Below are 26,512 nucleotides of genomic sequence, written 5' to 3'. Positions count from 1 at the left end.
ATCCCTACCCTACAACTACAGCTGTTCCCTAATAACTACAGCTGCAGACAAAACACGTGACAAAGTTATTAACTTTTGTTGATAACAAAACTAGCAGCCAAAAGAAAATGTTATTACTTAATATGTTAAAAACTTTTGTTTTGAACTCTGGTGTAAACGTATTATAATTCATTTACATTGGATCAGATGAAGATCATTATGTTAATGATCACACTCATGTTTCAATTCAAATTTGAAGACAATTTTTTGTTTTTTATTCCGGCTGTTACATATTATGAATACTCTCGTTAAATGAAATCATATGGAAGTCAATTATATTGATAACAAGATCTTGTTAACAAGGAATTTTCTGTTAGAAACATGAGTTGAACATGAGTTTTTCTTTTGTCAAGAGAAATTTTTGACGATTCAGTCAAGTTAATAACTTTTTGTTAATAACTCGTGGTATTAACTCCGGTGTAAACGCAGCTCTAGTGTTGAAAAATTGACGAAGTCCATGTATTCATTTCAATATTTTATGACCAATAAAATTGTATTCTATTCTATCAAATTCTTTCTATTCTATTCTATTATTCTTTTAAATAAATAACAATAGCGATTGAAGCTCGGTGCCCCGATATTATATATTTAAACTGAAAGATTCAAAAAATCCGACAACCTCATACTGACAAAATTGATTCAATTTTGCTCTATACAGTTTTCTAGAAATACCATGATAAATCATTATTATCCTAGCAATTAATGGAGATTGATGAAAATTTGAAACGGAAATCAAAAAGAAACTTCTTGAGTCTCTAGCCACATCAGAGTACAGAGGTATGAAGGGGTTCAGTATTGTCTGGTTATAAGATATAGAGGAAACTCAGTCAACTTACGTTGACTGTCCACTTCTCCTGTTGCATTTGCAACTGAATGAAAAAATCAAATGTCTGATTTATACTATAAATATGAATTTCTACGTTATAAATCCATGGAACAATACTATACTATTAAACGAGCAATTTCTGTTGATATGTTTAGATGTTTATATATACAGACAGGGTGGGTTAATGTCCTTCAGCGAGTTATCCCAGGGTTGAGACCTAGTGCAATCGAATCCTCATAATTATCATAAACCTACTTTTTTCCAAATTTTGTGAGAATTTAGAGCCGTTTTCGAGATCCGGTCACATACAGATATACAGAGTGGGTGAAAAGTCCGAGAACGGACTAATATCTCATACACAAAGGTGATTTGATGGTGGGTGTGATTGGGGATCCTACTAAAATTCGAAATACTACTCTACTATTAATTTAAAAATCTGGTCCGCCATCTTGGATCCGCCATATTGAATGCAACTTTTATTTTTTTAAATAGGAAGGTGGTCATGTGATATATGATTTCGATAAGGAATTTCAAGAAAAAATGAATGGCGGAAACCGCACATCGATATCTCAAACCGTTTCGAAGATATTCACATTATTAATAAATATTATTTAAAGCAGAAAGGAAGAAAAAGGTCCGAGAACGGCTTAATATCTCATACACAAAGAAGATTTAATGGTGGGTGTGATTGAGTATCCTACTAAAATTGAAAATACTACTCTACTATGACTTTACAAATCTGGTCCGCCATCTTAGATCCGCCATATTGAATGCAACTTTTATTTTTCAAGTAGGAAGGTTGTCATACGATACATGATCTCAATACAGAATTTCAAGACAAAATGAATGGCGGAAACCGCATATTGATATCTTAAACCGCTTGAAAGATATTCACATTATTATTCATAACCATGCAAATCAGAAATGAAATACTTAAGTGATATTGATTAATAATATGAATATCTTCTAAGAGGTTTGAGATATCGATGTGCGGCTTTCACAATTCATTTTTTCTTAAAATTCCGTTTCGAAACCATGTATCGCATGACCACCTTCCCATTTGAAAAAAAAGTTGCATTCAAAATGACGGATCCAAGATGGCGGACCAGATTTCAAAAGTCATATTAAAATAGTATTTTAAATTTCAGTAGGATCCCCAATCACACCCACCTTGGAATCACATTTTTTATGAGATACTAAGCCGTTCTCGGACTTTTTTCTCTCCTTTCTGCTTTGGATAGTATTGATTAATAATGTGAATATCTTCGAAACGGTTTGAGATATCGATATGCGGCTTTCGTTATTTTTTTTCTTGAAATTCCGTATCGAAATCATGTATCGCATGACCACCTTCCTATTTGAAAAAAAAGTTGCATTCAATATAGCGGATCCAAGATGGCGGTCCAGATTTTTAAAGTCATAGTAAAGTAGTATTTCCAATTTAAATAGGATCCCCAATCACACCCACCATCAAATTACCTTCGTGTATGAGATATTAGGCCGTTCTCGGACTTTTCACCCTCCCTGTATATATGTATGTGACCGGATCTCGAAAACGGCTCTAATGATTCTTACGAAATTTGGAACAAAGTAGGTTTATGATATGAAGATTCGATTGCACTAGGTCTTAACCCTGGGATAACTCGCTGAAGGACATTAAAAGGATAAATACGTCTTTGGAAAAACAGCTGGAAATTTTGTCGTCTGTCGATACCGTAATGGAAGAGAGTGAACAAATGCATGTGTGGGATCATCCAGCTGATCTCACGAGAAGAAAAATCAGCAAGAAAAACTTATTTCGTTTATTCCTCTTTTTTTAGAAAACATGTTACTCAGAAAGTCCAAAATAAGAGCATAGATGCTGTTAGTGTAGAATAGTACATAATATAGTTATTAACAAATATTGTAGCAAACACAGTATATCATTCTAAATCGAATTCATAGTATATCTATTCTAATTGATTATGATGATGTGTTTGTTTTTTGAAGTGTGAATAAATTGTTATTTTGATGAGTGATAGTAGTTACCTAGATTTTGATTTGGACTGTAGTATAAATTTGAAAAGGGACAGTTTTGGGCATAAGCCTGTTGTGCCTCCTCATATAACTGTAAAAAAAATGTACGACTGAGAAAATGAATAAATAAATATAAACTATAAATTCAATCTTTCGTTAAAATTTTCTGCTTTTACACTCCAGAGCGAAGCTCGGTCCCCATATTTTTTATAATATGACATGCGTACTAATCATGAAATTATTCAAATCTTCATTTTATGATCAGCTTCCTCGTGCATTACAGTCTGTAGTAAAACTTTGAGGGTAAACTGTGTCAGTATTAAAAAAAACAGTAGCGGAGAAAAGTTATAAGAAAACTTTTACTTATGAGATTGTTCTATTCTATGAAACTAGTATCATTTTTGGAGACTCTACAAAATGCATGAAAGACCAGACTTTTGGATGTCCTGGTAAAAGCGTTTGCAGACTTTTGGATGTCCTGGTAAAAGCGTTTGAACTACGAGATCTTGATCAAAATTAAATTACAATAATTCAGTATTTCAGTGGTTGAGAACGAGTATTTTACTATGCTAATGAAGAATTATTAATAGTTAATCTGATTAAAACTGGAGTAACTTACATTCCAGAAGTATAATAATCATCATTGATCAAGGAAATAAGTAGGCCTACAAGGATACAAGGAACTTATGAATTATGAAGAAACATATGCTATACATTCATTGGTATCTCATATAAATGATGTTATTCATTCGACACTTAGTGCGCTATACATTCATTGGTATCTCATATGATGTTTTCCGTTTGACACATAGTGCATATAAGTCTCATAAGTTGCAATTTTTTCCGTTCTGTAGTGTGATGCTCAACGCAGTACGCTACGAAAACGTGATTGTCGTCATAGATGTACATGAGCTTTGGCCTACTCATGCAACAGGAGAAGTAGAGTCGCCACCCCTTCAGATTTCCACTGTCATTCACCTAGAATCTTCGCCAAGCTTAATGAGGTGCAAGATCGTGTCAGCGTCGAGTGTTCGAGGAAAGTAAAAGTTGTCTCAAGTTGTGTTCTTTCATAGGAATGTGTCAGGAAGTGGGAGCTGCTTGTGTATTCACCCCATCTCATTTGTCAGTTTCTTGTAATTTCCAGTTGGCGCTGAGTTATACGTCAGCTGAGAAATGAAAAGCCAGAGTGCACGCTTTTAAATGTTTAATTCCGGGATGTCCATAAAGTCTGGCCTTTCTGCATAATGCATATCCGGCTCTCCACGTGGTGGCTCACAGTATTCATTCCCTACTTAGAGAGGAATCCCTCTGCCGTGTTTGAGGCTGGAACCCCGAATCGGTCCTGCGTGTTCACCCTCATTTTCCAGCAAAATCGAGCGGATGCTCCGGAGTTTATTTTGCCCGTGACGGAATTTCGCTGGCGTCTTCTCCTCCAGTTCTCAAACGTCGCTGCCGTAGAAACGCATCTCTCATTTGCATGTTAATGGATTTTAATTTGTTTTTCGCGTAATTAATTCCGGGTGGCTGTTGGCAGTATCTGTGTAGTTGTCGGTGTGATGTCTCGAACACGTTTCTTGCATGGAATTATCAAATGGATAGCTGCTCAATGATCTTATCAGTCCAATAATGCCCTTCATTGAATATGCATGATTTGTTGAACATCTAAATTGCTTGTGATTATCTTGTCGAAAGAACCTTCCAATTGGAAAGTCGTGAATTGAGAAATTTCAAATGATGTTATTTTAATGCCATTCATAATGAAATCAATCACGCAATATGGGGTTCTCTAAGAAATCAAAACAAATTCCAATTCATTCAAAATAATATTAAAATGACGATTCCAAGCATCGCATATTTTTCAAATGGTGTTTCTATCAGAAGCATTCCTCATTCAAATTCATATATATGAACAAGTAATTGGAAACCTATATGACAATTCGAAAAATGCATTAGTGAGTGAGTATGATGAATTGTGGACTTGTGAACGTAAACCCCCCGCAAGAGTTATTGAGGAATGAGGTATTTCATCACTCAGTTATAATCTTTGTTTATCCGTGGAGTTCAAACACTAATAACCTCTTTTTGTAGAGGTGCGTACAGATATACGCGCCGCGAACATGAGCAATTCACTTTCAATCAGCTGATGCCAAGCTTTTTATATCTGTATCTTACCGTTTCTGTAAAAATACAGATATAATCAGCTGATTGAAAGTGAATTGCTCATGTTCGCGGCGCGTATATCTGTACGCACCTTAAAACTCTCCTGGGATGCTCTATTTGGACTCAGTGAGTTTATTTAGGTGATGACAGAGATGAGAATAGCGTAGTGAGGTTTTGGATCTCTATTTGTCGCATGTTTAGATTATTATTCAGCTGTTGGTTGATGTCTGCGAGCATAGGGAATAATGTTAATTATACAGATATGTGGAGAGAACATCAAAGCGGACTCTATTCGTTCTCTTACCTCACTCTCTTTCTCTTCTACTTTCTCTCACTTTCACTCTGGCTGTCCCTTAGATTCACTCTCTCATCCCCAGTGAGTTAGTTAGAAGCCCCCCCCCCTCATTCTCACAGCATCCATATGCCCCGTGTTTACTGAAACCACGCCGGAAGCGGGGCTTGTTTGCAACGCTAATAAAATATTACTTTCAGCAGTTACCAGCACAGAATGATAAAACTCTTTTGGTGCAACTTCAAAGCTGCTAAATGAGATGGGTCTGGTGGGCAGCACACATACATACACCGTGTCCGACTGTTGTTAAGTTAAATAAACACTGAATTTTATTGCTATGTCGGCTCCTGTGAGTTTGGAACCCTAGTAATTTAGCGAATTGGTAGTGGAAATATATCAAACATACTTCAGTTTAAATTCAACATATTTCCGAAGCAGTGCTCTAGTTTCCTGGCAAAAATTTTGGCACGTTGTCAATGTCAACTTACATTATGAATCCCTCGAGATAGTATTCAATATTAAATAAGAATCCTTAGGTACCGAAGGCAATACTCAAAGAAAAACAGGAACGTTTATGATGACTCAGTTTGCTCTGAGGTATTTGATGGTTTTTTTCAATAGGTATTCCGTTTAAGATATGGCAAATATCTACTAAAAGTAAATTCATATGGCTTTTGCTGGTGGGGAGTCCTTGCGGGAAGGTCCCACCGCCTGAATATATCATTAAGCCGTCAAAGGGCCTTATGACTTTTGTTGAATGAATTGATTCCATGTATATTTAGAAATTATATTCCTCTCAATTAACTTTTTTGATGTTATGAATCTTCATTATTTTCATCATTGCTGATCGACATTTCTGATGAGAAGATGCCACAAGTGCTATGATCACAATTCTACGATGTGAAAAAGGAGAAGAATATGGAGTCAGGATTAAGCGCTACTAAATAGCATCCAATGTCGAAAGACATCAACAGCAAAGGCTATTATTTCAGAGAGGTGTAGAGGAAGAAAGTGAAAGGATCAGAAAAAGAAGGTAATGGTTTCAGCAGTACTTGTACGGGGACGTTGGTGAAAGATAAATACAAAGAGTGGGTGAGAACGAGGAGGGAGAGTTGAAAATAGCAAAAACAGAAGAGGAGCAGTTAATTAAACCGGGGCGTTGTTCTCAACGGCACTGCCACATCAAAGAACTCGAACTGTATCTGTTGAACAGTTCTTGTTTACTTTATCCAAGTCCTGAAAGCTTCCGAGGTAGCTTTCCGGACAAAGTACTACTTACGACCTCCTGATAGACCTGGGCAGGCCGAACACTCCAAGAGATACAAAACAATTTCAAAACGAAACTCCTGAATGCCCAGGGCAACGTCTTGAAGTATGCCTGCCTACTCCGCCCATACACTCAGACTACCTTCACTAATCCCCCCACCCCTAACGCCGAGTTCTCTGTTTTATTCCTGTTGCGTAAACTCACCCATTTGTGAGAAGCACTCTTGAGGCTCCACTGCGAGAGAATTTTTGAATTCCACACAACATCAAACAAACGTCGTCGTTGGAGAAATATGTAGGTTAGGAGTGTCGAGAGAATGAAATGCACCCTTGAAAGCTTTCTGGGAACGTTCAAAGAGGTGGATGAGTTCAAGAGCCTACAACAAACCAGGTTCAAGAACTCCTCTACCCAAATCCTATCAACTCCGTGCTCGAAGAAATCATATAATTCTTGACGTCACTCAGAGCTTAAAAATACCAGGACATGATCACTTCATTCTCAATGAGGTTTCCATTAGGCATGACTCATTTACACTTTTATTGTTTCAATTTGTTTCATCATTCTTAATAAACTCAAGTGGATACTGAGTAGCTGATCTACAGAGGGAAGTTATGTAAGTTTCTGGATTCAATAAATTAACATTATTTTACTGACTACCGGAACGATAATGAGTTTAAATTTTGCCAAAAGTATGGTTGTCACACCTTCATACTGGGCACTTTCAGATCTCACAATAGTTGATTCAACTTCCTTATTAGAAATACTAATCCAATAACCTCTGCCACTCTGGGATAAGGCATGTCACATGTTGAATCTCTGTCATTTGGATCGACTACAAATTGTTTATCACGAATGCAAGTAGAACAGCAAGTTGCGAATATTGTATCCATTCACTTTCTCAATGGTATACTTAGATCAAAAAACAACAACAAATTAAACACACAGTAGCCGGCTTAAACATGTCCACGACAAGATTACGAGGTCGTATTCGTATACATTTAACCATGCGTTTAAATACGGAGTAAATAAAGTTTTCTCACGCGAGATCAAACAAGATTTCTATACATAGATGGTTTGAGCGATCAAAATAACAGTATTCAGTGTGTAATACGACCGAATGAGAATAGTGGTTGAGATTTGGTCTCGTGATGGGTGCGAAGGGGGGAGTGGATGGAAACTGAATTATTGGGGAATTTGGAGAGTGATTTGTGATCATGGGGAGGGTTTGAAGGAAGAAAGTTTGTTTCACCTCTCACACACATGCAGTGAATGTGTTGGATATACACACTCAGGATAATGTTGCCTCAACACACTAGCACAGTATGAGCCTAGAGCAGAGTCAACCTACAAGAGTCAAATACTTTGACGCAGGTTAAGTTCGATACAACATCTCGGGTGGCCTACGGTATTAACTAGGGGTGGTTAGTGTGATAGCGTGACGTCACGTGATTCAGTCACGTGATATCCCAACTTGATAACTAGCCACAGGCGGTCCCTCAATATGTATATATCACAGACTTTCTCATATAGATATGAACTTGGAGTCAACTTGACAGGATAGGCTGAATACATGTGCACGATACCTTGAGGTCCTGGGTAGTATGGTGGTGTGTGGAGTGTGAAGGGGAATAAAAAATGGGTTGACAAACACCCTACGTGGTACAAGTGGTTGCTATTTCAGACAAATATTTTAAAAGAAGAAATCTACACAATGTAGATTGATGAGAAAATATTATATTATTTTGCAGTAATGTCAAATAGATTCAGGCAAATATCTAATACATTTCTTGATTCCAGTTGAATATTCTTCTTCTCTCTAATATGACTTCTAATAGACTTATCCACACCAACTACACTACTTATATCTCATCTATCTAGTTACTCAATATATTTATTCAAACAACCTGGAAGGTTTCTTTCGGGCTACCTATTTTGTTGGTCTAAATTGGAGAAGCTAGATGTGTAGATGAGTAGTGTGGATAGTGTAGATAATGTAGTTTATTATAGATAGTGTAGTATATTATTGATATATGGATGAACTCTTCAATCAAGACATAGGAAGGAAATTTCAAGAAATAGAAATGCACAGGAAAAGGTAGTCTAAGAGACAGCAGAATGAGTTTTCAAGAGTGGTGAAACATGAAATGTATCAAGGAAGTTTTTTTTTTAAAATATGATCAACTTAAGTGTAAGAGAGGAAAGGAAAATATTAGGAGATAGAGAACTGGGAAAGGATGAAAAAGAAAAGTTATTTTTTCTATTTCGCGGAAACTATTGTTATGCACACAACACATATGAAAAATATGTGGAGTAGTTCGTGGTTTGAGAAAGAAAGTGTGGGATATGAGGGTGATGAGAGTAGGAGAATAATTCAGAGAAAGAGGAGATGAAATAGAGATGAGAGAAATGATGACGGGGGGGAGAGAGAACGTGTTGTAAACTTTCCTCACCTCTGAAGAAAATCGCGTCAACCATTGTCGCTAGCGTAGTGTATTTTCCAATCCCCATCGGGGCCATTATCATAATTACATTTTCTGACATGATTGCAACGTTGCCGCTACCTTGTTAAGAAAATGTACATGGAAAGTGATTTCCATCAATGGGGTGCGTGATGTGTTATACTATAGCTGTGCGAATCTTGCTAGCTGACTTCGGTTGCTTTCTCAGCTGTATTACCTGGCTGTTATTTGCAAGTTGATAAACGAATAATGTAGAACGGAGAATGAAAGGTGTTATTAGGTGTACTGTAATAATAATTGTAGGTTAGATTCTATTATATTTGGAATGATGGTGCATGATTGAAAATTACTCGACTTCAAATTTTAAAGGTGCAGTTAAGCAGTAAATGAAACACTTTATTGCTTTGAATGGTTTTGATCAAATGTTGATCAAAATAGTATTTATTGATCAAAATCGTACTCAAAATAGTATTTATTTCATTCTATATTTTTATACTCATTTCTCAACCGCCATATAAATAACTCACAAAACAACCGATTCCCGCGTAATATTTACGTCATAAGCTATACATTCACTAAATTCAGTATTTTTATGTGTTGAGTATTGACATAACACTTCCAGTGATAGAATTTGAATGAATCGTATTCTTCTTTCTGAGTCAGCATTAAGAATTTGCTCCGAAATTTGATATGGACAGATTTTAAAAAATACATTTTTATTTCTTATATAAAAGTTTTTAACAATACTTACAGGTTATTCTTTCTTGAAAAGAGAAACATAATATATAATGACAATGAGAAGGTATATAAGAGAAAAACAACTTGCAAGACTATCATTTCTATGAAGCGAAGCAAAATTTCTACTGACAAAATAGAGTCTTATGTCTGACAATTTATTGTTGATTATCAGAATAGAGTATCAATAATTTCAATTTTGAACTGTGTTGATACGAGTTCACTATTGTCTTCAGCGATAAGTTCACCTTGAATTATCAAAAAATACTATTATGTAAACTAGTGTATTAGTCATTAGTGATCAGTCAATCATTCTTGAACTTGGCAATCCTGCTATAATTCTTCTATTAGACGGTAGTTGACAAGTGGAACAGATTACTATCGTGCATCTCTATGATGATACATATCGTACATCGTACTGTGTCATACAGGATAAAATATTTGTTTGTCTCTGGTCATACCAAATTCATAATGAATTGAACACCATTCTCATAACGTACTTTGGCGTTTCAATTTCTATTTATCTTCAACTTCCACAATAAAATAATTTTGATTTTTGACGCAATGAGAGAAATGTATTGTTATATCATTATCAAGGTTCCATGGTGTAATGGTTAGCACTTTGGACTCTGAATCCAACGATCCGAGTTCAAATCTCGGTGGGACCTTCTCTTTTTTACGGTTCTATTTGAAATCTTAAATAGTTTTTTTACATTGTTATTTTTCTTCATTATCATTACATTCAATCATCAAACAGCAATTATTGCTATCAATGAGACATGAAAATAATAATAGGATATGGTTATTTTCTCTCCTTTTCTTCATAACATGAAAAAGTTCGCCATATATCTTTCTGTTTTAGTTTGGTAACAAGTAGTATGTTTTCCATTGTTGTTCCATAATATAATCATTAATATCATAATGCAGTATTTGAGATTATTTGAGTTTGAGAGAGTATCTTTATTTTCGATTTTTTACAATAAAAATAATTGTTATAGTGTTGGATTCACTCAATCAAACATTCTTCAACAAGGTTCCATGGTGTAATGGTTAGCACTTTGGACTCTGAATCCAACGATCCGAGTTCAAATCTCGGTGGGACCTTCTCTTTTTTGAGTTTGTGAGAGTATTCTTATTTTCGATTTTTCACAATAAAAATAATTGTTATAATGTTGGATAGACTCAATAAAATATTCTTCAACAAGGTTCCATGGTGTAATGGTTAGCACTTTGGACTCTGAATCCAACGATCCGAGTTCAAATCTCGGTGGGACCTTCTATTTTTTGAGTTTGTGAGAGTATTTTTATTTTCGATTTTTCACAATAAAAATAATTGTTATAATGTTGGATAGACTCAATAAAATGTTCTTCAACAAGGTACCATGGTGTAATGGTTAGCACTTTGGACTCTGAATCCAACGATCCGAGTTCAAATCTCGGTGGGACCTTCTCTTCTTTCGAATCTCTTGCTATTTTTCCTCAGCATTTAATAAGAAAAGTTGTATGTAATTTTTCATGATCTCAATTCTATTGTTATCTCCTCAACACTTTCATTATTGGCTCAGATAAATTTTGTATAATTGAAACAATTGGGACATGTCTATTTATTCACACCTCACATTCATAAAATTTCAATAACTTCAACTAGTAGTTCAGAGAACAGTAGAATTCGCTACACTCACTAAAATCACTATTGACACACGCCCGCCTATTCACACACAAACACACATACAAGTTGGATTTAGACTTTGAAGTATAATAATATAAATGCAATAGGATCGGTGGTAGACGCTAAGAAATAGAAGTTCTTTATATTTTTGAGCTAGGATGCACGGTTAAAAAGATAAAAAATCTGAAACTTGAAATGTAAGTCTTGGGTGGGGGGGGGTTAATAATTGAATTACAAAAAATTCAAAATTTTCAACATGTAATGTATGAAATAAGACCGCCTTCGAGCTCTGGAAAATAAAAGTTTTCTACACTTTTGAGCTAGGATGCACAGCTAAAGAGATAAGAAATCTGAAATTTGTGACTTTGTAAGGGGGGGATGATCGAATTCTAATTATTTAAATTTTGAACATGTGATATATGAAATAAGACCACCTTGGGCGCTGAAGAATAAAGGTCCCCTACACTTTTGAGCTCGGAAGCACGGTTTAAAAGATAAAAAATCTGAAACTTGAATTGGGACTTAAAAAAAGAATTGAAATGCCAAAAATAAGAAAATTTTCAACATGTTATACATGAATAATACCGCTTTGAAGAGTTGAGAAGAATGAGCCCAATTTGAACCTGATCTGATAAAGTATTGATAAGTTAGGTTGATTTTTAGGGTAAAATTTCCGAATAAAGGGCCGCCATCTTGAAACGGGAATGAATTTAAAAAATTTGAATACATACGTTTATGCGCCTTGTTTCAAAGTACTTGTATACCAAATTTTATCCAAATCAGACCATAACTGCGACTGTAACTGCGGTACAAACAAACAAACGCCGCTTGACTTGAAACATAGAATTCGCTTCGCTCATTCAATAATACTATCATGGATTATGGGTGTGAATTTCTTTATCACAAAAATTATTGAATCCTTCATTACATTCAATTCAACATCCTCAATCGATAGAAAAATATATTGATAATCTTAGGAATGAACGAATGCTAGAAGATTACAATTAATGTTCGCTTGAACAAACTAGTGTCAATTGACAATTAGTTCATGGAGAGTGATCAACTAACTAAATGTGCTGCAATCAGGATGGTTCATCAACTCACTGGTTGCTCCATCCATGCGTTGGCTGTTGAATGTTGAATTATCCACAATCAATCTTCATAATACGAGTGCGTTACTGCGTCAGTTGACAGTTTTTATGGGCAAAGCGGCCATGTTCTAGCCTGTTCACATGGCATTTCCCATTTACGATCGGTGAAAATTCATTGTCAGTTGTAAATCAACACGAATATTTCAGCGCGGCTTTCGGAGGGAACGTCATCGCTAATTGCCAGAGATAAAGTAAGTGTGTGACGTATTATTACCGTCAACATCCCGCTTATTACATCAAATACATTTGGCATAAATCTTTATTAGAGGAAACCATGTGGTCGTGTCAACGGGATTCAGTACGAGAAATAAATCATTGGCGGAGAATTTGGTTCTTTTCACAAATAATTATGCTTACACAATAACTTCAACTTATTCTATTTTCAAGAAGGAGTAAATAAGAATCTCTATCAATTGAATAATCAAATCAAATCAAGTTTTATTCAATGAAATTACTAGCATACCAAATCCCGTTACACAATTAATATAATTTTTAATACAGGTATTAATAGAGGTCATTGATTACAATACAGTATGCTTAAGAAAATACATGCCTGCAAACACATAACTCAATCAAAACTTCCATGGTTTCAAAGGTCTGAACCTCAATGAATGCTGAATCACGAGTATATCAGCTCAGCAAAAATTGTAATAATAACTCTAGTGTTGAAGAAGGTTAATTAGTGTTCTTTATTATCTACCCAGTTATCTATAACCAGTGTTGCCTGATATACCCAAATCCAATCGTCATATCACTCTGTTGTTTTACTGTATTTCTATTTCAAATTATATCCAAATCAGACCATAACTGCGACTGTAACTGCGGTACAAACAAACAAACGCCGCTTGACTTGAAACATAGAATTCGCTTCGCTCATTCAATAATACTATCATGGATTATGGGTGTGAATTTCTTTATCACAAAAATTATTTGAATCCTTCATTACATTCAATTCAACATCCTCAATCGATAGAAAAATATATTGATAATCTTAGGAATGAACGAATGCTAGAAGATTACAATTAATGTTCGCTTGAACAAACTAGTGTCAATTGACAATTAGTTCATGGAGAGTGATCAACTAACTAAATGTGCTGCAATCAGGATGGTTCATCAACTCACTGGTTTGCTCCATCCATGCGTTGGCTGTTGAATGTTGAATTATCCACAATCAATCTTCATAATACGAGTGCGTTACTGCGTCAGTTGACAGTTTTTATGGGCAAAGCGGCCATGTTCTAGCCTGTTCACATGGCATTTCCCATTTACGATCGGTGAAAATTCATTGTCAGTTGTAAATCAACACGAATATTTCAGCGCGGCTTTCGGAGGGAACGTCATCGCTAATTGCCAGAGATAAAGTAAGTGTGTGACGTATTATTACCGTCAACATCCCGCTTATTACATCAAATACATTTGGCATAAATCTTTATTAGAGGAAACCATGTGGTCGTGTCAACGGGATTCAGTACGAGAAATAAATCATTGGCGGAGAATTTGGTTCTTTTCACAAATAATTATGCTTACACAATAACTTCAACTTATTCTATTTTCAAGAAGGAGTAAATAAGAATCTCTATCAATTGAATAATCAAATCAAATCAAGTTTTATTCAATGAAATTACTAGCATACCAAATCCCGTTACACAATTAATATAATTTTTAATACAGGTATTAATAGAGGTCATTGATTACAATACAGTATGCTTAAGAAAATACATGCCTGCAAACACATAACTCAATCAAAACTTCCATGGTTTCAAAGGTCTGAACCTCAATGAATGCTGAATCACGAGTATATCAGCTCAGCAAAAATTGTAATAATAACTCTAGTGTTGAAGAAGGTTAATTAGTGTTCTTTATTATCTACCCAGTTATCTATAACCAGTGTTGCCTGATATACCCAAATCCAATCGTCATATCACTCTGTTGTTTTACTGTATTTCTATTTCAAATTATATCCATACACAAATAAATAATTACGAAATAATCCGTGATTCATTTTGAGCATTTTGCGATAAGCAATTTCTGCCAGCACTAAATTCCAATCAATAATTTTGCTCTGTTGGCTTTCCTAATCAATTGAATCAACATTTATAAGAAATTGTTTTGGTAATTATTTACTATGCAACATTATTGATAAATTCCAATCTCAATTTCTAATCCAACTTGGCAAATGTTCAAAATGTAGTCATTCTACTTCATAGAATGGTTTTTATATGATGAAAACAACTTTATTCGACTTTTTTCCATTCACTGACAATTTTTATTGTTGATATTCACTGTTGTGAGGTTCCATGGTGTAATGGTTAGCACTTTGGACTCTGAATCCAACGATCCGAGTTCAAATCTCGGTGGGACCTTCCTTTTTGGAGTTGATATGTATATCAACTTCACATTTTAATGATATTAAGAACAATCCATCATTGTTGGATTGAATGAATTGAATATTCTTCAACAAGGTTCCATGGTGTAATGGTTAGCACTTTGGACTCTGAATCCAACGATCCGAGTTCAAATCTCGGTGGGACCTTCTCTTTTTTGAGTTGAATTGTATATTGATTCCACATTTTTATGATAATTGAAACTATCCATCATTGTTGGATTGAATGAATTGAATATTCTTCAACAAGGTTCCATGGTGTAATGGTTAGCACTTTGGACTCTGAATCAACGATCCGAGTTCAAATCTCGGTGGGACCTTCTCTTTTTTGAGTTGAATTGTATATTGATTCCACATTTTTATGATAATTGAAACTATCCATCATTGTTGGATTGAATGAATTGAATATTCTTCAACAAGGTTCCATGGTGTAATGGTTAGCACTTTGGACTCTGAATCCAACGATCCGAGTTCAAATCTCGGTGGGACCTCTCTTTTTTGAGTTGAATTGTATATTGATTCCACATTTTTATGATAATTGAAACTATCCATCATTGTTGGATTGAATGAATTGAATATTCTTCAACAAGGTTCCATGGTGTAATGGTTAGCACTTTGGACTCTGAATCCAACGATCCGAGTTCAAATCTCGGTGGGACCTTCCCTTTTTGGAGTTGATATGTATATCAACTTCACATTTTAATGATATTAAGAACAATCCATCATTGTTGGATTACATAAATTGAATATTCTTCAACAAGGTTCCATGGTGTAATGGTTAGCACTTTGGACTCTGAATCCAACGATCCGAGTTCAAATCTCGGTGGGACCTTCTCTTTTTTGAGTTGAATTGTATATTGATTCCACATTTTTATGATAATTGAAACTATCCATCATGGTTGGATTGAATGAATTAAATATTCTTCAACAAGGTTCCATGGTGTAATGGTTAGCACTTTGGACTCTGAATCCAACGATCCGAGTTCAAATCTCGGTGGGACCTTCTCTTTTTTGAGTTGAATTGTATATTGATTCCACATTTTTATGATAATTGAAACTATCCATCATTGTTGGATTGAATGAATTGAATATTCTTCAACAAGGTTCCATGGTGTAATGGTTAGCACTTTGGACTCTGAATCCAACGATCCGAGTTCAAATCTCGGTGGGACCTTCTCTTTTTTGAGTTGAATTGTATATTGATTCCACATTTTTATGATAATTGAAACTATCCATCATTGTTGGATTGAATGAATTGAATATTCTTCAACAAGGTTCCATGATGTAATGGTTAGCACTTTGGACTCTGAATCCAACGATCCGAGTTCAAATCTCGGTGGGACCTTCCCTTTTTGGAGTTGATATGTATATCAACTTCACATTTTAATGATATTAAGAACAATCCATCATTGTTGGATTACATAAATTGAATATTCTTCAACAAGGTTCCATGGTGTAATGGTTAGCACTTTGGACTCTGAATCCAACGATCCGAGTTCAAATCTCGGTGGGACCTTCTCTTTTTTGAGTTGAATTGTATATTGATTCCACATTTTTATGATAATTGAAACTATCCATCATGGTTGGATTGAATGAATTAAATATTCTTCAACAAGGTTCCATGGTGTAATGGTTAGCACTTTGGACTCTGAATCCAACGATCCGAGTTCAAATCTCGGTGGGACCTTCCTTTTTTGGAGTTGATATGTATATCAACTTCACATTTTAATGATATTAAGAACAATCCATCATTGTTGGATTACATAAATTGAATATTCTTCAACAAGGTTCCATGGTGTAATGGTTAGCACCACTTTGGACTCTGAATCCAACGATCCGAGTTCAAATCTCGGTGGGATCTTCTCTTTTTTTACAGTTCTATTGAAAATCTGAATTAGTTTTTTACATTGTTATTTTTCTTCATTATCATTACATTCAATCGTCAAACAGCCTTTTCTTCATAACATAAAAAAATTCACCATATATCTTTCTGTTTTAGTTTGGTAACAAGTAGTATATTTTCCATTTTTGTTCCATAATATAATCATTAATATCATAATGCAGTATTTGAGATCATCCCATAGTATCAAGGTAGCATGATAATAACTGACCAGTTATTAGTATAAAATTTATCAGGTAACAGGTAATATAAAGGTAGTCCATTCAATTTATTTTGCTCAGAATTTGAATTCATTCGATTTGTATTCAACTTCTGTGAGATTCATTATCAAGTGACTGACAACGCCCATAACCACATTATTACTATACTCACTTTTATGTTTTATTGAATTCAATTCCTCATCACTAAGGATGAGACGAATTTTGATACTCTAATTTGGATAAAGCAATACAATAATAGTATGTATGAGAGAGTTCCAGCAAATCCAGTACTGTGTGATACAGTAACTCATTTAAAGTTTTGATTCCAATCTCCGACTTCAATTTGCATGAAGTGGTGTTTCACTCCGCTTAGTTGACATCTTTCTCTTTTTCCCTTCTCTAAATAACTTTGCTTCACTCCGTAATGTACAAATACAGTATTCCCTCCTTGTTCTTTCTTCCGCTATGAAATACATGTTTACATCTTCATTCCTAACTTATTTGGGTTTGTTTTCTTTAAGTAACAGATTAACAGGACTATTACGAGACTTGTGATTATTATTATTAACTTTCACGACGAAATGACACACTCCGATCCTATAACGAAGCAGCAGACACCTAGTCCGCGAATTTCAACAAGAAATTATCTTAAAATGAAGCTTCTAGAGACAAATGATAAAAAAACATTGATAGACAAAGGTCACAGTGTTAGAAAGAATGTGGATAAACAAGTAATTAATAAAACACCAAAAAATAATATAGTTCATGACATAGGAGTAAACACTAAAAATACAATTAATTTGGTCACTTCCATGCTAAACAACGAATGGGTGACTGATGAGGTTCTCCAAATCTATTTCAGCGCAATGAATAATTCTATCAACAATAGACTCTCTATATGTATATTAAATCCTGTAATTGTTCAAGCGGTAAAATGCCTCGACGATATTTCTCAGTTAGTGTCACCATTGAAATTAGAGGACCAAGAATACATATTTTTACCTATAAATGATGCTAAGAGCACTGAATTGAAAGAGGAAGGCTGCCATTGGAGTCTTGCAGTTTATGTTAGGGCTCTCAATGAATACGTCTATTTCGATTCGATTGGAAAACACAATTTGAAAGATGCATCTATAGTGACAAATAAATTGGCTAAATATATTAACGTTGATTCTAATATGAACATACCTTTATTGCCTAAATTAACTCCTCAGCACTAAGGATGAGACGAATTTTGATACTCTAATTTGGATAAAGCAATACAATAATAGTATGTATGAGAGAGTTCCAGCAAATCCAGTACTGTGTGATACAGTAACTCATTTAAAGTTTTGATTCCAATCTCCGACTTCAATTTGCATGAAGTGGTGTTTCACTCCGCTTAGTTGACATCTTTCTCTTTTTCCCTTCTCTAAATAACTTTGCTTCACTCCGTAATGTACAAATACAGTATTCCCTCCTTGTTCTTTCTTCCGCTATGAAATACATGTTTACATCTTCATTCCTAACTTATTTGGGTTTGTTTTCTTTAAGTAACAGATTAACAGGACTATTACGAGACTTGTGATTATTATTATTAACTTTCACGACGAAATGACACACTCCGATCCTATAACGAAGCAGCAGACACCTAGTCCGCGAATTTCAACAAGAAATTATCTTAAAATGAAGCTTCTAGAGACAAATGATAAAAAAACATTGATAGACAAAGGTCACAGTGTTAGAAAGAATGTGGATAAACAAGTAATTAATAAAACACCAAAAAATAATAATATAGTTCATGACATAGGAGTAAACACTAAAAATACAATTAATTTGGTCACTTCCATGCTAAACAACGAATGGGTGACTGATGAGGTTCTCCAAATCTATTTCAGCGCAATGAATAATTCTATCAACAATAGACTCTCTATATGTATATTAAATCCTGTAATTGTTCAAGCGGTAAAATGCCTCGACGATATTTCTCAGTTAGTGTCACCATTGAAATTAGAGGACCAAGAATACATATTTTTACCTATAAATGATGCTAAGAGCACTGAATTGAAAGAGGAAGGCTGCCATTGGAGTCTTGCAGTTTATGTTAGGGCTCTCAATGAATACGTCTATTTCGATTCGATTGGAAAACACAATTTGAAAGATGCATCTATAGTGACAAATAAATTGGCTAAATATATTAACGTTGATTCTAATATGAACATACCTTTATTGCCTAAATTAACTCCTCAGCAAAGTAACACGGTGGATTGTGGTGTTTATGTAGTCTTAATGACAGAAACAATCATCTCGAGAATACTCAGAGCTGAATTCGGATTTTTCGATGAAAACATTCTCACATTACCCACTTTTACTGATCTCGAAATATGGACAAAACGTGCACAAGTTGCTTCTACATTGTATACTTATGACACATCAGTATATTCGGTGAAAAAATTATGGATATGCTGCTAAGAAGACGCGACAAATCAGTTAATAATGAACACAATAATATGGAGTTAATTAGAAAAATGGATAGTAAAATAAAGACTTTGGAAGATGAAATTCAGCGGTACACTAGACAATTGCATGAACAGGATTTAAATTACAGAAATTGAAAGGTGAAATGGATGTGCGAGACAATAGTGATAAAACTAGTGTCAAAGAAATCGAAGAAGTTGATGGGGAAACGAATCCATGGAAACGAACATCAAGCATAAGAAGCAATGTTCAAACACTGTTAGAAGCAAATAAGGCTGGAAACAAGTTTAAACAAGTTAGAGTAAGGTGTTTCTCTGACAGTCAGGGAAGACAGGTCACAAATAGGATCAGGTCAAAGAGTAATTATGAAGTGTTTAATATGATGAAGCCAGGGGCGAAATTTGAAAGAGTCACAGAGGAGAGTGAAAGTATGTGCTCTGATATGGGTAATGGAGACCTCGCTGTGTTTATCGCCGGAACAAACGATGTGGCATGTAACGAATCTAATCGTCTGATTCAATCGTGTAAGCGGAGACTCACAAATATGCGCCACACCAATGTATTGATCTTCTCAGTTCCACATAGATATGATCTACCGAGATGGTCATGTGTGAACAAGGAGATTAGAAGAACCAATGAACGCTTGGAAAAAATAACCAAACACTTCTCCAATGTGTGTTTCTCAGATTTAAGTTCTTTAGGGCCAAGATTTCATACATCACACGGTCTTCACTTGAACTATCTGGGGAAAAAATTCATTGCCGATACCATATTGAACACCGCATCGAGAATCACGGAAGCCATGGAGTCACCTAACCAGCCAATCCCTTTGGGACAACAGAGTGAGAACAATAGCATTTTTTTAGACTGAACGGCTCAACTACTGACCTATCGCCACCTTCCAGGACTTCAAGATGCAATGCGAAAGCAACAGTGAACAATAATTATATAAGAACTCAAATTGAGGGTTGCCAGAGCACTGAAGTGAACATAATTTCATGGAACTGCCAGGGTTTAATGAATAAAATCAATTACCTAGAAGTAATCGCTCTTGAAAATAAATGTGACATGTTAGCACTAAGTGAGCACTGGATGAGTGATGTCGAAATTGTCAATATTGGCTTCGAAAATTTTAAATTAGGATCATACTTTTGCAGATCCAATAGAATTCATGGTGGGGCTGCTATTCTCATTAAAAATAATTTAGAGTTCAATGTGATCCATAAAATTAGAAATATGTCTGTGGAAATGGTGTGTGAGGGTTGTGCAATCAAAGTACCTGAATTGAATGTAATCTACATGTCATTATATAGACCCTTTAACATAGATAGTGCAATCTTTAATAATTTTCTAGTCATTCTTAATGACATGTTAAGCTATCTGTTTACTTTTAAAAAATTCAATGTTATTCTATGTGCTGATTTCAATGTTAATTTTAATCAAGAATCTAGTCAAAGAGATGATCTTCTCAATTTACTGAATAGCTTTAATATGCAAATAACAACAAATGAGATAACAAGACCTAGTGCAACTGGCGGCTCTTGCATTGACAATATTGCTACTGACATTCATTTTAGTAGATGGGAAAGTAAAATAATAAACACAATTTTCTCAGATCATTTCGCTATTGGGCTGTCAATAAAACTGGAGAATACAATAAATTATGATAAGAATATTACTTTAAACACAAATAATAATGGTGAAGGCTTAAAGACTAAAACAATGGGTAGGAAGTTTGGGAAGTCCCAAATTCAGCGTTTTATAAATGATCTAGATAAATTGGATTGGACTGAACTTTATCAGAGTCCTGTAGAAAACAAATTTTCATACTTTTACAATTTGCTCAAATATTATTTTGATCTTAACTTTCCGTTTGGTAGAAAACTAAGAGCGAAACAATGTAGTAATAAGTGGATTGATAATGAGATTGTCGACGAACATAAAAGGCTAATTGAAATGCATCAGCGATACAGGAAAGACCAAAGTAATATAAACTTAAAGAAAACTATAAAAGCACATAAAAAGCATCTAAAAAGAATTATCCTCCACAAAAAAAAAGAATTATATTGACTCAAAAATAAAAAAATCAACAAATGTAAACAGAACAATATGGCAAATAGTTAACAATGAAACAACAAACAAAAAGGACAAGAAAGTTATTAAAAATATTGTACTTAAAGAGAATGGTATAGACATAGATGATCCGTATAAAATTTCAAACATACTAAACAATGATTTTGTAGGGATGGTTGACACTCATGTCATCCCTTATCTAACCAAAAGTGACGTAACAGATGAGAAAAATGAAAAAGTTACAAAATTATCATTTAGATGTAAAACAATTGAAGAGAAGGACTTAAGTAAAATAATAGATTCGATAAAACCAAAATGGTCAGCCGGCTATGATGACATACCAATAAAAATAATCAAGGATGCTAAGTCATCACTCATCAAACCTCTTTTGCACGTAATCAATGCCTCAATTATAACTGGAGTGTACCCAAACGAATTAAAGATATCAAAAGTAATACCAGCATATAAGAAAGGAGATCCATCTGACCCTCTCAACTAAATGACTTTGCTTACGGAAATCTAAGCATAAATGATAATGTACAAATACCAATTTTCTCTCGATTGTTCTTTCTTAGTTATGACTTCATGTTTACCTTTTTCATTTCTAACTTTTTGGGGAAAGTAAATTAAGTACGATTGATTGAACAATCCCTTCTTCCTTATAGTGTTATCTCTCTCGGAACCGCACTGTTCACTTGCTTGATACCCGCAGGCTGTTAATTAAAACTTTCAACTACCCACAATCTTTGAATCTCCCAACTTTTCAGATCTCCCTACCATCTGCTATAACAACCCGGCAGGCTTCTGTGTAAAAAACAACACTCAAGTATGTGGGTTGAGAAAAGAAACTATTCTACTAGAATTATATTTGAGGGAAATATCTTGAGAAGTGGTTTAATAATGGATTCTATTGATACTCAGGAACATTGTTAAATGTATTTAACAGTGAGGAGCTATGAAGAAATGATAAATTGTGTTGTGCTGTAGCAACTGATGAAATAATAATTAGTCATATTTTTGACGAAAATGTCTATTGATTTCGTAATGTTAGAGTAATTTTTGGGCCATATGCACCACTCACGTTCAACGCTATCTACCATTACATCATTCTAGGTAGCAATTATTATAATGTGTGTTTCATTCCGGGTTTGAACTAGCAGCTGATCTATCCCTGTTCAAACCGAAATGGTACATTTGGCCATATTTATGTAATTTCAGCATCTATACGATATTAAAATTTGATCTTTAACATTTCAGATCCCTAAAACAAGTCATTTACAAAACCTACAATAACTCAATCAATTCTATTAGCGAAAACCATGTTGTGATTGTTTGTCATGTGTCAACCATGTTTCAATTTTTTTCTCGTTTCTAGGTATGTTGAGATCACTTTCTCTGGAACGTTCATACTGGTGATGGTGAGTTTTTCCAAGATAAGTTTTCTTTTCAATAAATTAAAATGAGCTTGTAAAATAATTTTGAGAAGATAGGTTCAAGAATCCTTATACTGGATGAAAAGAACTAAATATGGTTCAAGGTTTACTACCAGTATTTTCAAACGCATTGGTAAATGACCTACTGGAGTGATGTTTTCGAAAAATACAGTCATTTGAATTTGATATCTTTGTAGGTATAGCAGCTACGGATTAATTGATAATGTTAAGTACATGAAAAATATCCTAGAATTTTTACAAACATTTCAGTAGAGATCTCGTTGACTGAACAATACATCAAGATAACTAGAACAGAATTCTTCTTCATGCTCTCATCTCATTGAATTTGTTTGAAAAACAAAACTTCTCCTAGAAAGAAGCGATACAAAAATCATGTATAATCCATTTGCATTTGATTGTCAAACAACGCGGATCAGCTATACTGAAGGGGTTATTAATGAGTGAGGGAGAGAACCCATGTCTACACATACTGGAATGGCAAAGCAGAGGAATAAATCCATACATTTGCCTGTGGAATGAATATATAACTGTTGTATTAATGCGCGCATCTCTCGTGAAAATGCATGTTGAAAGCAATAGCGTGTCCTTCTATCTGTGCAACTTGTGAATATGCATGCGAATGTCAATGTACTCCCGAATCTATCCTGCTCAAAGAAATCGTTTGACATGATGTTGGCCTCATGTCATTCAAATGAAGGTCTCTCTCTGTTGCACTTATCAACCTTATCTGCATCATTAACAAACATTTCAATATTTGCAATAACATTATAACCATTGAGGTTGAGTTGATTGCAGGCAGAATCAGCGTTGTTGACCGAACGTATGTTTGGTCAAATGGTATGTTTCGGTATGTTTGACCGAAATTGTTTTAACTCGGATTTTCTTTTGTCTTTCTGTATGTAACTCGGATTACGGCCAAACGCGTTGATAGAACTCGACGAGATTTGGCAGGAATATTCCTTTTTCAACCATGCGTCACAAGGTATTTCAAATTTTGCAATTTTAGGAATATATTGAAAGAAAAGGAATTCCTCCATACTCTGATATCACTATACAGAGTGGGTGAAAAGTCTGAGAACGGCTTAATACCTCATACACAGAGGTAATTTGACGGTGGGTGTGATTGAGAATCCTACTCAAATTGAAAATACTACTTTACTATGACTTTGAAAATCTGGTCATCCATCTTGGAACCGCCATGTTGAATGCAACTTTATTTTTTTAAATAGGAAGGTGGTCATGCGAAACATGATTTCGATATAGAATTTCAAGAAAAAAATGAATGGCGAAAATCGCATATCGATATCTCAAACCATTTCGGAGATATTCACATTATTAATATCAATACTATATATATTCACATTATTATTATCAATACTATTCAAAGCATGAAGGAGAGGACGGCTTAATGTGCCATATGGATAAAGTTGAGCATTTGCTTCATTTTCTATGAATAAACGTGAGCAAAACCTTTTGCTCACTCATCAAAAAAATAGTTTGAGCATTTGCTCAAAAGTAGAAGCTTTTGCTCAAAATTATATGAATAAACTAGAGAATATGCTCAACTTTTCAAGCAAATGCTTCAAAAAATGTGAGTCTAGTCTGAAGCAGCTTATCACCTTTTGCTCATAGTAAAATGGCTCAACTAATTCGTGTGAGGAAGAGGAAACTATACCTGATACAATCACAACCAATATTTGAGAACTATAAAACTCTTTTTAGATTCAACCATGATACAAAAGAATAAATACAAATGTTACCTATATCCAATATAAAGATAGTCATCACAGAATAGGAAATAGGCATTTAAGAAGATGAGAGTGTAGACGATTATAAGAAGGCTATTGATATTATAAGATATGATAAAGATTATTATAGAGATGACATTTTTGCACGCTATTATTTCAAAATTCTAAACTCAACTAACCTAGAGCTCAATTATTCATAAATAGAAGACAGAGCAGACGACGCAAAGCGCAAACACAAGTGGTGTCTCCTAACTTGCATATTTAGCGCTCACGTGAGCTATAAAAACAAAGAACAAAGTAAGGCCACAAAGGCGAATCAGCTGATGAAAAATCTTTAGAATACGTGAGCATTTGCTCCAGAGTTCAGGAGCATGAGGTAACAGTATAAGGTAAAGCTTATTCATATAGAAATGAGTGAATGCTCATGCTTCTACCAAATGCTCATGCTTCTACCTAATGCTCATGCTTTTACCTAATGCTCATGAGCAAAACCTTATGCTCCATGCTCTTGCTCATGAGCATTTTCTCTGGTTTTATTCATATGGGCCATTATCTCATACACAAAGGTAATTTGATGGTGGGTGTTATCAGGGATTCTCCTCAAATTGAAAATACTACTTCACTATGACTTTGCAAATCTGGTCCGCAATTTTGTATCCGCCATATTGAATGCAAATTTATTATATAAAATAAGAAGATGGTCATGCGATACATGATTTCAATACAGAATTTCCAAAAAAATCATGGCGAGAACCGCACATCGATATCTCAAACCGTTTAGAAGATATTCACATTATTAATCAATACCACTTATGTATTTCATTTCTGATATGCATGGTATTGATTAATAATGTGAATATCTTCTAAATGGTTTGAGATATGGATTTGTGGTTTCGCCATTTCCTTGAAATTCTGTACCAAAATCATATATCGCATGACCATCTTCCTATTTAAAAAAATAAAATTGCATTCAACATGTCGGTTCCAAGATGGCGGACCAGATTTTCAAAGTCATAGTAAAATAGAATTTTCAATTCGAGTAGAATCCCCAATCACACCCACTGTCAAATTACCTTTGTGTATACGATATTAAGCCGTTCTAGGACCTTTCACCCACTCTCACCCACTCTGTATAATTTTATTATCATCTACTTTGAAGATATGAAGATCAGACTACAGAATTATTCATAATTAATCAGCTGACAATTCGATTACACAGATGTTCTGGATAAGCCGTTTCTATTTATATAAGAGTTAAGCATCTTCAAGGTCTTTGGTTTCAATATTTTGGTTTGCAGTCATGATATTATTATGCATGCCCATCAGTATTTATACTAGTATTTATACCAAGAGAAATCCGGATTCCATACCGCATTAAACTATATTATGAGTTACCATTAGTCTGTTGTATTTTTCCAGGAATTTGTTGCATGTGAAGTATCTTCCTATTTGGAAAATGATTGTGTTGAAATTTGATAGGAAGGAAACATCAGTCATAATTATCAACAAGAAACAATATTAATCATTGCATCTCTATGTACCTAATATAAATGGGAATAATGATTACTATGTTTACTATTTACTCATGTGGAGAAAGGTGGAGAGTGCGAAAAAGTTAATGTAACTTATTTTTGGGATGTTTACTGGAATCAGGGATGAAAGTTACATACTTTAAGTTGAGAG

At 34.6% G+C, this 26,512-nt stretch overlaps 1 protein-coding gene and 12 non-coding genes across 14 annotated transcripts in view; all 13 read left to right on the top strand.

Annotated features, from left to right (window-relative positions):
• LOC111055199 (roundabout homolog 2-like) overlaps positions 1-26,512 on the top strand; it is a 261,699-nt gene that overhangs the window by 221,509 nt on the left and 13,678 nt on the right. The window lies entirely within an intron of this gene.
• On the top strand, positions 10,391-10,462 carry Trnaq-cug. The gene has a single exon. It is a non-coding gene; the product is annotated as a tRNA-Gln (tRNA).
• Positions 10,827-10,898, top strand: Trnaq-cug. The gene has a single exon. It is a non-coding gene; the product is annotated as a tRNA-Gln (tRNA).
• Trnaq-cug lies at positions 10,999-11,070 on the top strand. The gene has a single exon. It is a non-coding gene; the product is annotated as a tRNA-Gln (tRNA).
• Positions 14,906-14,977, top strand: Trnaq-cug. The gene has a single exon. It is a non-coding gene; the product is annotated as a tRNA-Gln (tRNA).
• On the top strand, positions 15,076-15,147 carry Trnaq-cug. Its single transcript has one exon. It is a non-coding gene; the product is annotated as a tRNA-Gln (tRNA).
• Trnaq-cug lies at positions 15,417-15,488 on the top strand. Its single transcript has one exon. It is a non-coding gene; the product is annotated as a tRNA-Gln (tRNA).
• Trnaq-cug lies at positions 15,587-15,658 on the top strand. Its single transcript has one exon. It is a non-coding gene; the product is annotated as a tRNA-Gln (tRNA).
• On the top strand, positions 15,758-15,829 carry Trnaq-cug. The gene has a single exon. It is a non-coding gene; the product is annotated as a tRNA-Gln (tRNA).
• Positions 15,929-16,000, top strand: Trnaq-cug. The gene has a single exon. It is a non-coding gene; the product is annotated as a tRNA-Gln (tRNA).
• Trnaq-cug lies at positions 16,100-16,171 on the top strand. Its single transcript has one exon. It is a non-coding gene; the product is annotated as a tRNA-Gln (tRNA).
• Trnaq-cug lies at positions 16,442-16,513 on the top strand. Its single transcript has one exon. It is a non-coding gene; the product is annotated as a tRNA-Gln (tRNA).
• Trnaq-cug lies at positions 16,613-16,684 on the top strand. Its single transcript has one exon. It is a non-coding gene; the product is annotated as a tRNA-Gln (tRNA).

Source organism: Nilaparvata lugens, chromosome 5, assembly GCF_014356525.2.
Source record: "Nilaparvata lugens isolate BPH chromosome 5, ASM1435652v1, whole genome shotgun sequence".
NCBI classification, from domain to species: Eukaryota; Metazoa; Arthropoda; class Insecta; order Hemiptera; family Delphacidae; genus Nilaparvata; species Nilaparvata lugens.
This window is presented reverse-complemented; position numbering and strand designations above follow the sequence as displayed.